The 14,513-nt window shown below is 37.7% G+C and overlaps 1 long non-coding RNA gene across 2 annotated transcripts in view; it reads left to right on the top strand.

Moving 5' to 3' along the window:
- LOC107308216 overlaps nt 1-14,513 on the top strand; it is a 28,967-nt gene that overhangs the window by 481 nt on the left and 13,973 nt on the right. The gene's annotated exons all lie outside the window — the stretch shown is intronic.

The raw sequence follows: 14,513 nt of genomic DNA, 5'->3' as shown, positions 1-14,513 counted from the left end.
AAGATATGATATATGGTGTTATAGAGCCTGTGCTGAGTAACATTTCTGTTGGCCTCATCCAAGAAAGTAATCCTCAAACAGCCTGAGAAAGCATAAGAGGCTGTCTATTATGAATGTACATAACAAAAACTCAAAGCAGTAAGAGCACTGGGAGCACAAGCATCAGAAGGCTTAATGAAAGCAGCCAAAGGTAGTATGCTAAGACACACCGTGCTTAATAACTGCCTACGAGAGAGCAGCTGTAGTGTGAAGCTGTCTGCAGTGTTGGGCAAATGAAGAGGTATGTGCCCTATAGGACGTGCTAGACAGGTATGTGGGCATCTTCAAAGTTACATTCTGTGCTAGGGTCTCTGCCACCTACTTTGTATCACGAGACCATGCTGTTTAAGAAGATGGTGAGTCCATCATGCTATGCCAGCTTTTTGGAGATGGCAAAGCAAGTGCTTTGGCATATTCATTTTACTAGTATAAACATATTGTTAAGTCCAAATTGAACAGAGCTAAGTGTCTGAGTAGCTAAAGCTGTTTACCCTGAATGCTGATATGCTGACTGGGAAATCACCTTTGCTCTGTTGTTGAAAATACTGAAAACAATAGTACTATTAATTGTAACTCTTCCCACATTCTGTGCATCAGAATTACTTCCTATTAACTGCTTTGAAGGTAGAGCCCTCGCAACAAAACAGAAGAGAGACCAGAAATTGGAAAGACACCTTATTTGGTTTATACATGAAATAGGTGCTGAGCTTCTCATAGCTGTCAGGACTGCATTTCTTCTCAGGATTCCCAGATGGAGCATTCTAGGCATCAGATGAACTCTGGTATCAGAAATCTGCCCTGCTGCATGTTTTCTCCTCCAGACTGAATAGACGCTGAATGGTGATTTTGCTGGGCTTCTCTTCCAATTAACACATCTAGAAAAGCAGTTGGGACTCAGGCACCTAAGGAAAATCTGGATTTTTATTATTAAATTTAAGTGCAGTAAAATTAATCAGTGATCAATGATACTTGAAAGCAGGACCCTTTTGTTTTCTCAAGGTCGGAAAGAACCACTATTTTATGATTCTCTTTGTGTCCCACAGAATGATTTTTTTTTTTTTCAAAACGCCTGTTTTAAGTCAATTTCAAACTTGATTCAGTAAGATTAATATTAGTGTGCATTCTTTTTTTAAGTAGTTCTGAAAAGAAGTCAGATTAAATATTGCTACACTGACATAGCATGGAAAAAATCACCTGTTGAGAAAGCCAAGTATCCTTCTGATGTATCTTTGTCTTACATTCCAGCTCATAATTTTGATTGAGAATATTCTTCTTTCCAGCCATTGGAAGCTTCTGCTTTTCAGCTTTATGAGCCTCATGTGTGTCTATTAAGAAGAAAATTGATTCAAAGCCATTTTCGTTTTGTTGCATTCCAGCTAGAATACAATCACGGCATCTTCTTTTTGTGTAGATAATCCAGAAAGCTTTCTTATGGGAATTTGCTTCCTGTTTAATTTGGCTTTTTGTTTTCTCTCATTCATTATTATTGGTTTACAGTAGGCTGTAAATGATAAGAATCCAAAGCCTTGAGCTGATTCTAAATTCAAGAGTATTTGGCCAGTTCTTACACGACCAAAGCCAATTTGTCCCATTGTGATTGATTTGTAATTTCCTCTTATGTTTTAAAATAAGTGCCTTATCAATACTCACACACACTCCTCATGATTCTAAAGACTTTTTCATAGTGAGTTCAGCTCAGTCTTGGAATGCTGTATGACCAGGCAGACTTACTGAAGAAACAATATGTATAGGGTAAAATGCTGTCTGAGGAGTAGCATATTTTTGTCTCATGTTATACACATTTGTATTTTCTCAACTGGATGGTATTTTTAATTGTAGTCTAAACCCTTGACATGTCATGGTAGTTTTTGTCTTCTGTACTAACAGTATCCTATTCGATATGGAAAATAAAACGTGTGTTATAGCTTCCAGTGTGTATAAGTGTAAGGAACGGATATTTCTTGCTTAGGACTTGTTGGCCTATGACCGCATTGAAGTGGATGTGATACAAAAGAACACCACTTCCATTGTTATCTTTCACTGCATTTGTAATCTCTATGGAGCTCCAGACCACTCATGCTGTTTCTGTTTGAAAATCTTATGTATTTTCATATAGCATTTTTCTATTTGTACCTTCAAGAAGGAAATCATATTTAGAATATAGACACTTAGGTTTCTGTGCCTCAAAATAAATTCCCACCTACACTGGATGTGTCTCAGGTGCTCATACAATAAACAGATGTCTAATTAATAGTGAACAGGGTGGGATTCATTTGCCCAAGCACAGCCCATCAGTCTTAAAAGGTTTTTAAGCTGATCACTTGTAGATGCTTCTTTTAAAATGAGCTGGATCACTTTCTCGATTGTATGTACTAGAGGAGAATTAGTTGTCTAAGCATATAACTTTACTGTCCATTTTGTTGGGAGAGGTTCATTCCCAGACTTCAGCTGCTGCTCAGCAACTTTCCTGCAAGTTTCTTGACATAGCTGGTAGGACTGTGCGAATGTCCATGACAATGCAAATCTCTTTAGGCCACTAAATCTTATCCTAGACCTGATATGGGAACACCAAAATGTAGTCTTTACAATATGAAATTGATTCCAGCCTTTACTCTTCATTTTGCTGCTAATCACCTCTCTGTTGATCCACTTTGATTTTTGTGTCATGCCCAAAATTTGGGCACTGGTCCTGTGCAACCTTTTAAACTTGATGTCATACAAACAACTCTATTTTACATTAATGGTCGTATTCAGACAATATAATGTTAAACTTGAAGTTTTTAGTTAGAAAGTTGAATCATATATTCTATAATTCTATGTTCTTTATTTTAAATGCATTACGAACAGTATAACATACTTCATCAAAAGTATCACTCCGTGTTATATTTCAGTTGATTAACAAGTGATTCTTATTTGTAGTTTGGAATCTTTCTAAACTTGTGTAATTAATGTCATTGTTACTTGCTTTCAAGAAGGATTCTACCACCAATGCAATTTGTCTGATGGAGTTATAAATACTGGATGCCTTTTCATTTGACTCTCACTATTTAAGCAACTTGAGCAATTCTGATGTAGACAGCAACTAGACACTCCTGCAGACATTATGAACAGTCTTAATTATAATACCTCACTCTTCTCCTCAGCAAAGAATATTCTGAATTGCTAGACAAAAAATCAGTTATTGAAGTTGGTCCAGATGTAAGCTGGAGAAGTCTTTGGCACTGTCATTTCTGTCTGAAACCAGTGCCTTTTACAGTAAATAAGCTTTATGTCATTTCAATCAGCTACCTCTTTCAAATGCAGAGTTTACTGTGGAATATATAAAGAAGTATACATTTTATGACAATAATGGGGAGAAAGCCACATAAGCAACTAACAGAAATGCCTCAGCTGCTACTTATTCAGGTAGTAGAGCTGCTGCCCTGGGCTTCAGAGTATAAATGTAGATTTACAATTCTTGACAAATACAGCCACCTTTACATATATATGTATATATTTAATATCATTTTGCTGGAGATTTAGCTCAGTGCTCATTGACCTATATCTGATAACACTCAAATAGTGTCTCAGTGCTGAATCACTCACAGTCCAGGGTGTTGAAAGAAGACTGCTGACAGCACAAACAAGAAGACTGAAGAGATACCATTCTTACAGTGAAAGCCATCTTGTGGCTAAGTCATAAGAAGTAAAGCTTTATTCACTAGCAGTCCCACTACTGTCCCAATAGTCTCTATTTAACTAACTGTCTAGTGGGACAGGCTATCCATGCTACATACCACTATTTTTGCAGTGTTTCACCATCCTATGTAGGAAATAAATTAGGTTTATTTGCAGGAGCATGAAGGACTCATAACTTGTTATTGAAATTGGGAAGTTTCTCAGTAAATATTACCAAAAAGGAAGAGGTTTTTATTGATTGCATGTATGACTTCAGTTGTGGAGAGCTCTATGTATCTGTCATGGCTTTGCTAAGCCACTGGACAAATCGTTTTCTGGTGGCCAATAAACAGATAAATATACTGCTGCCCAGATTGAGATCTTACAGATAAATTTGTAGAAGTGCTAAGGACTCACGGCTGGATGAAAGTCAAAGGGAGCTGTCCTTTGAAGTGTCACTTAATCCTTAATACAGCCAGGAGACAGATAAAATTTCAGTTATGAAATTAAACAGCCATGAAAAAATTATCCAAAAAACATTCAGTGATGTTTTCAGAATAGCATTGAATAGCCTACGGTAAATAATGCATGAGCGTGAACATGGAGTAAACCAACCACTGAACAGCTGGACACTCACACAGAGGTCTGTGTGCAGAGAGAGCAACGAAGAATTTGACAGAAAATGAAAGGTGACATAATCTGGTAAATCACAACTCATGTTGTAGTTGAAGTCGCCTTCACTGCTATACTGACTGGGGTATTCATTTCAAAGTGTTGTTCCTGCAGCTATGGCTGAGGAAAGCCCATTGTCCACGTGGTATCCAGACAGCATCACACAGTTCCTGGTTTCTTTTGTGTGTAAAATGCACTTTTTTTTTTTTTTCTTTTCTTTTTTTTTCACAGTATCTATCTATAGAAGATTTTTAAAATATTCTTTATTGTATTGCTTAGTGAATATTAGGTTTGCTATTTCTATATTTCCTCTAATTTTCACTGACTTTGTACTCTAATAATTTTATTACTGCTACAGTTAAGAAAAATTGCCATGTAACTGGATGAGAAAAAGTTTAGCTAAAATTAATACTTCTTGCCCTGCTAGCAGGTTGTTTGTTTGTATTTTTTTTAACTATTTTTTTAGGCATTTTATTTTTAAAGCTAAGCAATGCTGAAATGACTACACTGAAATACAAGGTAAAAGAAATATGACTACTGCAGCTGGTCAATAGTACATACAATATATAATTACCTTCAATCAAGTCGTAAATTTTGTCTGTTACTATCATTGCTTTGGAGTTGTTCTAATTAAAAGAAAAAGCAATTGAAAATGTACCCAGTAAGGGACAGTTGTTTCATATTTCTGGTAGGTATTCAAGAAAAAAAGATCACTTTCCAATCAATTCAATATAAGAACAGTAAACATGCTGTAAATGTGGAGAAAGATTAAAGTTAGCCAAGCACTTAAATGGAAAGCCCGAAAGTTAATGAAAGGAGGGGAGAGGTTTCAGTAAAAAGCAGATTAAGTTGTTCGCTTGTTATATATCTGATTTGCCTCTGATAAATTTTCCTTTCCTGGCTCCCAGAAAACAGCACTGTGCAAATAATGTATGGCTTGCATAAAAGATGCAGTAGATATGCTTTGGACAGATAAATTTTCCAACTGGAATTATCTTGCAAACCCAGCAAGAGGTGGATTAAATACTTCAGGGCTCTTTTATTCAAAACTATTTTTTCTTTATTCCTTTTGGTCTTAGAAGAAGCAATTTTTTTCCATGCATTTTTTATTTTCCTTCTCCTCCTCCGTAAGTTTTAGAACATCTTCACTGGAAAAACGATAGGATGGCAAAAAAGAAGTGGAAAGAAGAAATAAAATACATCTGTACACAGAGGGAAACTTCTGAACTTTACTAAGTCAGTTGCATTCAGCACTGAAAAGAGGAAAAGGCATTTCCAGTTATTAACTGTTTGGCTTTCTGAATACCATTTGGTAGAGAGGTTGAGTACAAAATGACTTCGCACAGTTAAACATTAAACAAAAAGAGTTAAAGTGAACAGACCTCATAAGTAAAATGGATGAAGGATGTCCTGTTTAACTTTTAGAAGTGGTGGTCTAAATATAAGCTTTGGTCCAGCTTATATCTGGAATGTTGACAGTGGGAACAAAGAAAATATTATTAAAAGAAGACCTCTCTATACTTAAGCATTTCCTGTTGTTTTCCTTAAATTTGCTGCTAATTCACTGCAGTAGCTATGCTTTGGACAGATACATTTTCCAACTAAAATTATCTTGCAAACCCAGCAAGAGGTGGATTAAAAATGCTGATGGAAAAGATGGAAAGAGGTTAGAAGGTTATGTGAAGTTGCCTCCATACCTGGAATGGCAGTTCTTACGATCTTAGGTGCCTACACTGTTCTCATTTTTAGGGTATTTAATGTGTTAGCAACTGCTTTAAGTAACATTACATTTTTAATTCCATGCATATTGTTTTATGAATGAAACGTCATTCTTCATTTTATATTTTCAGTGTGAGAATAGGATGCGTCTGAGCACACTCTTTGATTATCTGTCCCAGAGAGATGGGGAGAAGTCAACCCTGTCACTAAAGCCTCTGTGTCTGACTCGCATTCATTTGTGTATTGTGTGTTTCCTGCTGAATCACTGTATGACTTTCTCACCGTCTTTTCATCCTCTAGTGAGTTCATGTTTGAGTGGGAAGTTGTTTAGGCTGCGGGCCAAACTACATCAGACATAGTTCTGTGTACTGTGTATGATGAAAAAACATGATGTGAAAAACTAGGAAAAACAGATGAGGGTTGACCACAAGAAAATCATTTTTCAGCAACACAGGCCATTCCTGCAGTTTGGTCACAACAATGCCATGCAACAGTACAGACTTGTGGCTGGAAAGCTGACTGGGGCAAAAGGATCTGGGGGTGTTGGTCAGCACTTGGCTGAACATGAACCAGTGCTGTGCCCAGGTGATCAAAAGGCCGACAACATCCTGGCTTGTATAAGAAATAGCATAGCCAGCAAGAGCAGGGAGGTGATTGTACCCCTGTACTCAGCTCTGGTGGGCAACAAAGCTGTGAAGGGTCTGGAGCACAAGTCTTACGGGGAGTGGCTGAGGGAGCTGGGATTGTTTAATCTGGAGAAGAGGTGGCTCAGGAAGGACATTTTTGCTCTCTACAACTGCTTGAAGGGAGGTTGTGATGAGGTGGGGGTCAGCTTCTTCTCCCAGGTAACAGCAATAGGACAAGAGGGAATGGCTTTAAGTTGCACTGGGGGAGGTTCAGGTTGGATATTAGGAAAATCCTGTCCTCTGCAAGAGTGGTGACGTACTGGAACAGGCTGCCCAGGGAGGTGGTGGAATCACTGTTCCTAAAAATATTTTAGAAACATGTAGATGAGACGCTGAGGGTCATGGTTTAATGAGCAGTGTTGGTGTACAGTTGGACTAGATGACCTTATAGATCTTTTCCAACCAGAATGATTCTAAAACTGTGACCTAGTCTTCTTGCCATTGGCAGGGCATATGTTTCTGTAGCAGCTGTCAGCATGTGGAAGACAATCTGCAGGTTGTAATTTGGACAGGAAGATCCCATGCTCTTTTTGTTGATTTACAGGGTATAAAATTAGCTGCTACACCTGAACGTTGCAGTTTTCCAACCCCTGTATCTCTAGAACTGCCTGCAACAAACCTGCTAATCAAAAAACTAATTAATACAAGTATAAATATAAAAATAATGATATGCAAACTAATAATTAATATAGTATATATGCTAATAGTTAATAAAAGACTAAGACCTGGTTTTCTCTTGGTGGGAGCATACTTAGCCTCTTAATGCATGTGTCAGCGATGTATACACCAATGCATACCCTCTTCCTTTCATACCTGTTTTTTCCACTTCAGTACCTAAGTTCTGCTTTTCTTTCTTTTTACACTGTTGTGAAAGTTTCAGTAAATTAGGGCTATGTATTTTTAATAATGTGTTTGAAAACTGGAGCTTGTTGTAATGCATGCAATCTTAACCACCAAGAATCCTGTTTTATGCAGTCTACCCAAAGGCATTTTTCCATTTGCTGTGTTTCTGCAGATTGTGCATTTGCATTTTGGACTGAGTCTATCAGGTTCTATTTCTATAATGCCTTACTTTAAAGTTACTGTCAGGTCTTGAGGCAGAAGCAAGCAGGAAAGCAGTGGAGTTTACTTCATGGAGGTGGTGCAGCAATACTTAGTTTTGTCATTAATTAAACTGATTCTAGCTCCTTGAATGGGCTGTTCATACAGCAGCCACACACAGCTATTGGTTCAGTGGCTTGGAGTAGCATAACATATAAGCCAAGCTGCAAAACAAGACACCGTGTCACAGATTTCTTGCATGGAAATTGAGTTTCTTTGACGAGCTACAGAATCAAGAGACATTCCTTGTTGTTATACAGATTGTGTAGCAGTGAAGGACCTGTATGAGTCCTGGGTTTTGTGCTGCTTTACTTAAGAGAAATTATAGAACCATGATTGATGTTGAGACTGGTGTTTCAATACCACAATATATTAGAAATAATTCTTTGTATCATACCATCAAATGTTTTTTTCCTCAAAGGCAGCTTCTTTCCATCCATTATTTTTCTCTTGGCAGTGAGATGCTCTGATAATAGATGAGACTGTAACGTTTAACCAAGAGAAAGATATGCATATAATTTCCATTTTTTTACCCTTTGGTATTTCAGAGACTGGCTGTGATCTGCCTCTCTGATTGCTGCATAAAGGAAATAACAAGTACTGGCCCTTCTGGGCTTGCCTCTGAAAGCTGTGGGATGCTGGTGGTTTGGATCTGTAGATGTTTCTGGGACTTAGAGGTTTTCGAAGAGGAATCTGATTGCACCCATTGGAGCAATCTTTCTGAACACTGTTACAATGGATTACTTGACATGGATCAGGCCCCAGTACAGTCTTTCCCCACTGAATGTAGAGGACACCTGGCTGTTCACATAGATTAGTTCAAATTAGTACATTTTTGAGTAGGTGGAAGACAATGAGATACATCTCTGCTCAATGGTATAAAAAAAATCAGTCCTAAAAGGACTCAGTCATCTTCAATTGTTCATCAAAGATGACAGATAAACCATGCTGTAGAAATATCTATTTTTTCACCACCTACTGTTTCTGTATAGAGGTCTGAAGGTAAGTGAAGTGGATCCTGTGTATATATTTTTCACGTTCACATTTATTACAAAATCAACATTCAATAAACTAAGCTAATGTTGACATCGTATATCCAATGTCGACATACTGATATCAAAATCCATAGTGACAGAGGCTGAGACATGGCCAAATATTGAGATGAATCAGCATTTTGAGTATTCAAGAAGATATTGCATAGCTTCTTCAGCTCTTCACTTTTGTGAATGCAGATGTTTATATTTCTGGCAGAGAAGTGGTGAAAATTATGGCAGGATTGTTTTAAGCTCTCTTTTTGCCTTGGAGTGTGAAAATGCTTATTGGTTTCTTGTGTCCCTTGCATTATGTTGAGTGTATATGTATTTCTCTAGGGTTTCTGGATGTACAACAATAGGTAACTGCTTTGAGCAGTAGGATGGAAGGCTGCTGCTGTAAACTCTACTATGTGTAATGCTGAAAGCAAAGGCTGAGAAGTAGTCAGAACATTCACAAACAGTCTGCTTCTCCATTGAGTCATAGCTCAAGTTGTTCCAGCATTAGCTATGTTGCTTTAATCTGCTCTGTGGAACTATGCAGCTGTTTCTTATGACTGATTCCAAGTAATTCTTTTATAATATTTGATTTTTTTGTGCTACAGAAATTTTGTTATGGAAGAAGCTTAGCAATACTCATTGGCACTGTAATTCTGTTTCTGTGTTTACTAGCATGAAGTCACTGACATATGGAAACGTTTACATGAGTGTATCAGACAACCTAAACTGAAAGAAACTGACAGATGTCCAGTGAGTTAAATATGTAAATCTTAAATGCAATTACAGGTACAGTTGTACCTGTAAAGCTGAAGTGATTAGAGCAATGAACAGATGAAAAATCACCATATTAAAAATGAACTGAATCTGTTCTTATGCCGTCTAGGAGAGTTTTTGTGACTCATATGATTGTCATAAATACAGTGTGTAACTGTTTTAGTATAGTTTTTGATAATTTGCACATTCTTTGTTATTCTTATGCTATGTGTTTAGTTTTCTATGCCACAATATCTAACCAAAAATAAAAATACAGTTCTACCTTTTCTTTGTACATTTTCACCACTGGAACTATATGCAGGTACACAAAACTTGATTGTTGTATCATAGAATAGTCTGGGTTGAAAAGGACCTCAAAGATCATCTAGTTTCAACCCCCCTCCTATGTGCAGGGTCACCAACCACCAGACCAGGCTGCCCAGAGCCACATCCAGCCTGGCCCTCAGTGCCTTCAGGGATGGAGCATCCACAACCTCCTTGGGAAACCTGTTCCTCCTCCTAATATCTAACATACACCTCCTCTGTTGCAGTTTAAAACCATTCCCCCTTGTCTTATCATTGTCCACCCTTGTCCTGCATTTACTTATGATTTTAAACTACTGAAGATTGCAGGGTTTTGCCACTGGCTGAACCACAGATGGATTGATCAGATTTAATATGAAATGCATTTAATTACAACAGAAGGGATTAATTTCTGCCTTGCAGACAAACTAGTACAAACTAGTTACTTAAACTTCCTTGGAAGTCAGTGCAGAGTAGTGGTGGAGGTCATAGTAGAATCCTGCTTTAAGTTAACATACTTTTTGTCTACTGCTGAAGGAGGTGACCCCTCATGCCTCATTCATTCCATTGCTCCTTTTCTCTCTTTTAGCAGCCACTGGAGTGAACAGGGTCAGGGTCTAGTATCCTTTGTGTCTCCATAGAGGTATGCAGGAGCATGGGGGAATGTGGAAAGAACCCTTTTGGTGGCAGTTTAGTTTTCAGTTGCATGAAAGCACCTGTTTAACCACATTTAACAATGCATGAAGAGAATTATACTGCCTGTAACAGAAACTCACAGTACTGATGTACTTACCTAGGGAGATACAGTTAAATGAGATGAATGTTCATCATTCATCAGTGTTCATAATTCTAAACAGAGCAGAACTTAAATGTTCATGAGGACACCACATGCTGTAGAAGGATGCTCTGATACCAGTTGAGATGTCAGTCTAAAAATCTGGATTCTAAATGTTGCCTCTACTGATGCACTCCAGCTGTGAAAGCAGGAAAACTGTCTTCCCTCCCATTGCTTGTCAGTCTGCTCTACTTTGAGCCTCAGTTCATTCAAGAAAGGAGCAGAAAGCAAAATGGGTAATGAGGTTGCCCTCTGTTTCCTCACGCCCTTTCTGAAGTGAGGACAGCTGGACTTGTTATTTACCAGCTGTTGAAGTGGCAAAATTTGTGGAGTCATGTTTTAAAGTAAAGCATCACTAGCTTTGGTCTGCCTGAAATACCACAACCTTTACTGGACCAGCTTAGAGGGAGATTTGTGAGTTTAGCACTGCTTTTTCACTCTGCTGGGGACAAGGTAGACCTCTGGAGTGGAAGTTTTGACAGTAGTACTGTTTTGTGCTTTGTGTTTTGTGATTCCTTTAGGAATCACAGTGCTTAAATCCTAATTCAGACCTTCAGAGCTGGATTGTTCTCTCATAATGAATATTAATATATTATCTCCCATAAGAGGCCCTGCATGTTGCCTGGGACTTTCGATCATTATGAGAATACAGACAATAACAAGCTAATGAACATCTGTGCATGATTACAGGAAGGCACTACGTAACAGGGTAATAGAGAAGAGATCTCATTAGTCTATTTTCAGAACAAGCCAAAGTGTGGGGCTTGGGAGTGTCCCTGCTCTGTGGAGCTGACTCAGTTATGACTACTTTCACCAGCAAAATTTGGGTTGATTATATGCCCTAAGGATAGGATGTCTTCCAAATGCTGGTCTTCCGGTTCTCTGTGGTAACCAACAGCATGGACTTTGGATACTGGTTTTTGACCCAGTTTCGATCATATCTAGAAGACTCTCTGGGAGGTGCTAACCTACTTTTGTGGGGAAAATGATGTTACAGATGCAAAGAGTATACATACATAAACGTGAATCATGCAGCAGCAGCTATATACTGAGTTACTGATCTGTATCTAACAAGAGCTTTAATTGATGTGCTACCTTTTCTATTTTGCTTTTTTTATGTGAGCAATGGATGTACATATGCTGTAATGTGTTGTTTTGTTTTTTCAGATAGACTAATAGTCTGTGTTTGAAAGATTCATTTTTATTCACTAAAAGGAGGAAAATACTAGTTTCATATAGCCCTAAGGGATATTTGCAGCAAGTAATTGTTCAAAATTCTGACTAATTCCAGGATAAATAAGTTACAATTAAGAAGTTATTGTGCTTCATAGATTGAATTTACTGTGGTAGACAAATATGAAGTATACTACAAAATATTTACCAGTGGAGAGTAATGAGGTTTGATGGCTTTCTAGACCATTCCAGAGTAATGTGACTCATCCTCATTATGTATTATTTTTTCTTGCCTGATTTCTTTTGCACAGTATGACCTTAAAAATAATTCCAGCTAGTGAAAGCATACGTCTGCATTCTTAAAATACTTATCTGTCTAGGTATTAAAAAAAAAAAAATTAGTCCTCATGATTTCAGTTATTCAAAAAAATATTTGTTTTCTCGTGGTGGTCAGACTGCAAGACTAATTCAGGCAAAAGAGAAGGTGGTGAGATCAGGAATGAGGGTGGGAGTAAGCTTTTTAATACAAGAATTGGTCATTGTAAGTTAAATGTCAGAAGAAATGCAGATGCCAGTTCTTATGAGCAGAAAACCACATTTTCCGTTAAAACACTAAATTCTTACTAAGAAATTTGATTCCTATTTATAAAGTTATTGCCTGTCTCCTTCAGTACTACACAAACTACTTTGGGGCCTGGCCAGACAATAGCAGCGAAGCCAACATTAACCTTTTACTAAGGTGTCAGAACTACCACTTTGCTTAAAGCAAGTTTGGGCGCTGAAATTTTGGTAAGTCCTTAAATGTACAGATACTCTTCAGTTTCTTTGAAAGTGAACACACATATATATGTTTCTATGCATGGATTTAATTATCAAGTCTTGAAGTCAGCCACAATTTTGATGTCCTTTCTCATATTTTAGACACAGGAATTTGTCTCCATTGCCCGTGCTGTATTTTCCTGTGTAAAGCTCTAGTTTTATTATGATGGACCTCTCTAGTGTTATTATGATGGACCTCCCTCCCTATTTGTTCACATAGTGATATGCATTGTGTATGTTTGTGAAATAGAAAGAGTCTGCCTTGCTGTACTCATCACTTATCAACATGATCAGCAGCATCTTTAACTATAGCTTCTTCAGAATTAAAGTAAGGAGTCATGCAGAAAGTTCTCATTTTCCTCAGACATAAAAGAAGTCTTAAAGGAAGAAGCAGAGTAAAAAGCAGAGAAGCTATAAAAGTAAAATAAAAATGCCAAAGATATTTGCAAACCTGATGCTTATCTACGGGCATTGACTTAGAAGGGCAGTGAGTAGGATGAATACAAAGCATGTTCATTACTTGCACGTGAATCCTTAACAGCCACCTGTTAAGTTTATCTGCTGCCAATAACTTATACCTTCTCTTTCTAGACATCCAAGCTAATGAGAATGGAATATTTTCAACTTATTTTTCCCTCTGTTCCCATCCTCCCTCCCTCTGTGTTCTTTTTAAATTCTGTGCTGTTAAGAATAATGGAAACTTGCTGTCAAAAAAGACAGGGAACCTCCCCTCAGCTTTTCATGGAAGACTGTGGAATGTGGAGCTTGGGACATCAGGACATATTTCAATTTGAAAGTAGACCTTTCTTATAATGTGATACACAGAATCTCTTTAAACTGAATCTCAAGAGAAGGTTTAGAATATTTAGGTCTTGTTTTGCATCTACTATATTCCACCTGGTTTACAGATGACTTATTAGAAAAGAAAGACAATTCTCCTAGTCTTACAATGGATATGTATACTATCTTGGGACTATTCACTTAGGTAAGATTCCACATCCAAAGGAAAGGCCTTAAATTTATAATGACTTAGCCACTCCAGCAAGAGGTTTTTCTTGAACTCCTTCAAAAGTTCTTTCAACTAGTAAGTTTTGCCTGACAAAAGATTAAAAAGTGACAGGGCTATGAATCTCCTAAAAACACTATAGAAACCCATCTTAGTTATGTAATTTCTAGCTGTCTGACAATCTCTATAACATACTTTGTTCTTCAACAGTTTTACAGGGTAACTGGCGGAGCACCGTTTTCATATTCTTGTAAAAATTGCTTATTTTTTAGCTCATTGTCAGTTTGTCTCATGGAAATGATTCCATCTATGTGGAATGAAACAGACAAATTTTCCTAATAATGAGCAGAGGACTGGTATTCATGCTAATCTGTCAGGTCTATCTTAAGCTTTTTGACAGTCCTAACTATGAGGTATCTTGTCTCAATTAGCGTTCTTTGAAAGACTTATGATCTGAGTAGCACTAGCTACTGCTCTAGCATTTGGTCTGAACATTCCCTGTTCCCTCATCCACTTCTCATCAATCTTGTGCTCCAGACCCTCACAGCTTTGTTGCCCTAATCTGGACATGCTCCAGGGCCTTGATAACTTTCTTGTAGTAAGAGGCCCAAAACTGAACACAGTTTCAGAACTGACCTCTGACTGAGAGAACAGGAGGATGATCACCGCCTGCTGGCTGTGCTACTTCCGATAAAAGCCAGGATTCCATTGGTCTTCTT

This window comes from Coturnix japonica, chromosome 1 (genome assembly GCF_001577835.2).
Source record: "Coturnix japonica isolate 7356 chromosome 1, Coturnix japonica 2.1, whole genome shotgun sequence".
In the NCBI taxonomy this organism is placed as follows: Eukaryota; Metazoa; Chordata; class Aves; order Galliformes; family Phasianidae; genus Coturnix; species Coturnix japonica.
This window is presented reverse-complemented; position numbering and strand designations above follow the sequence as displayed.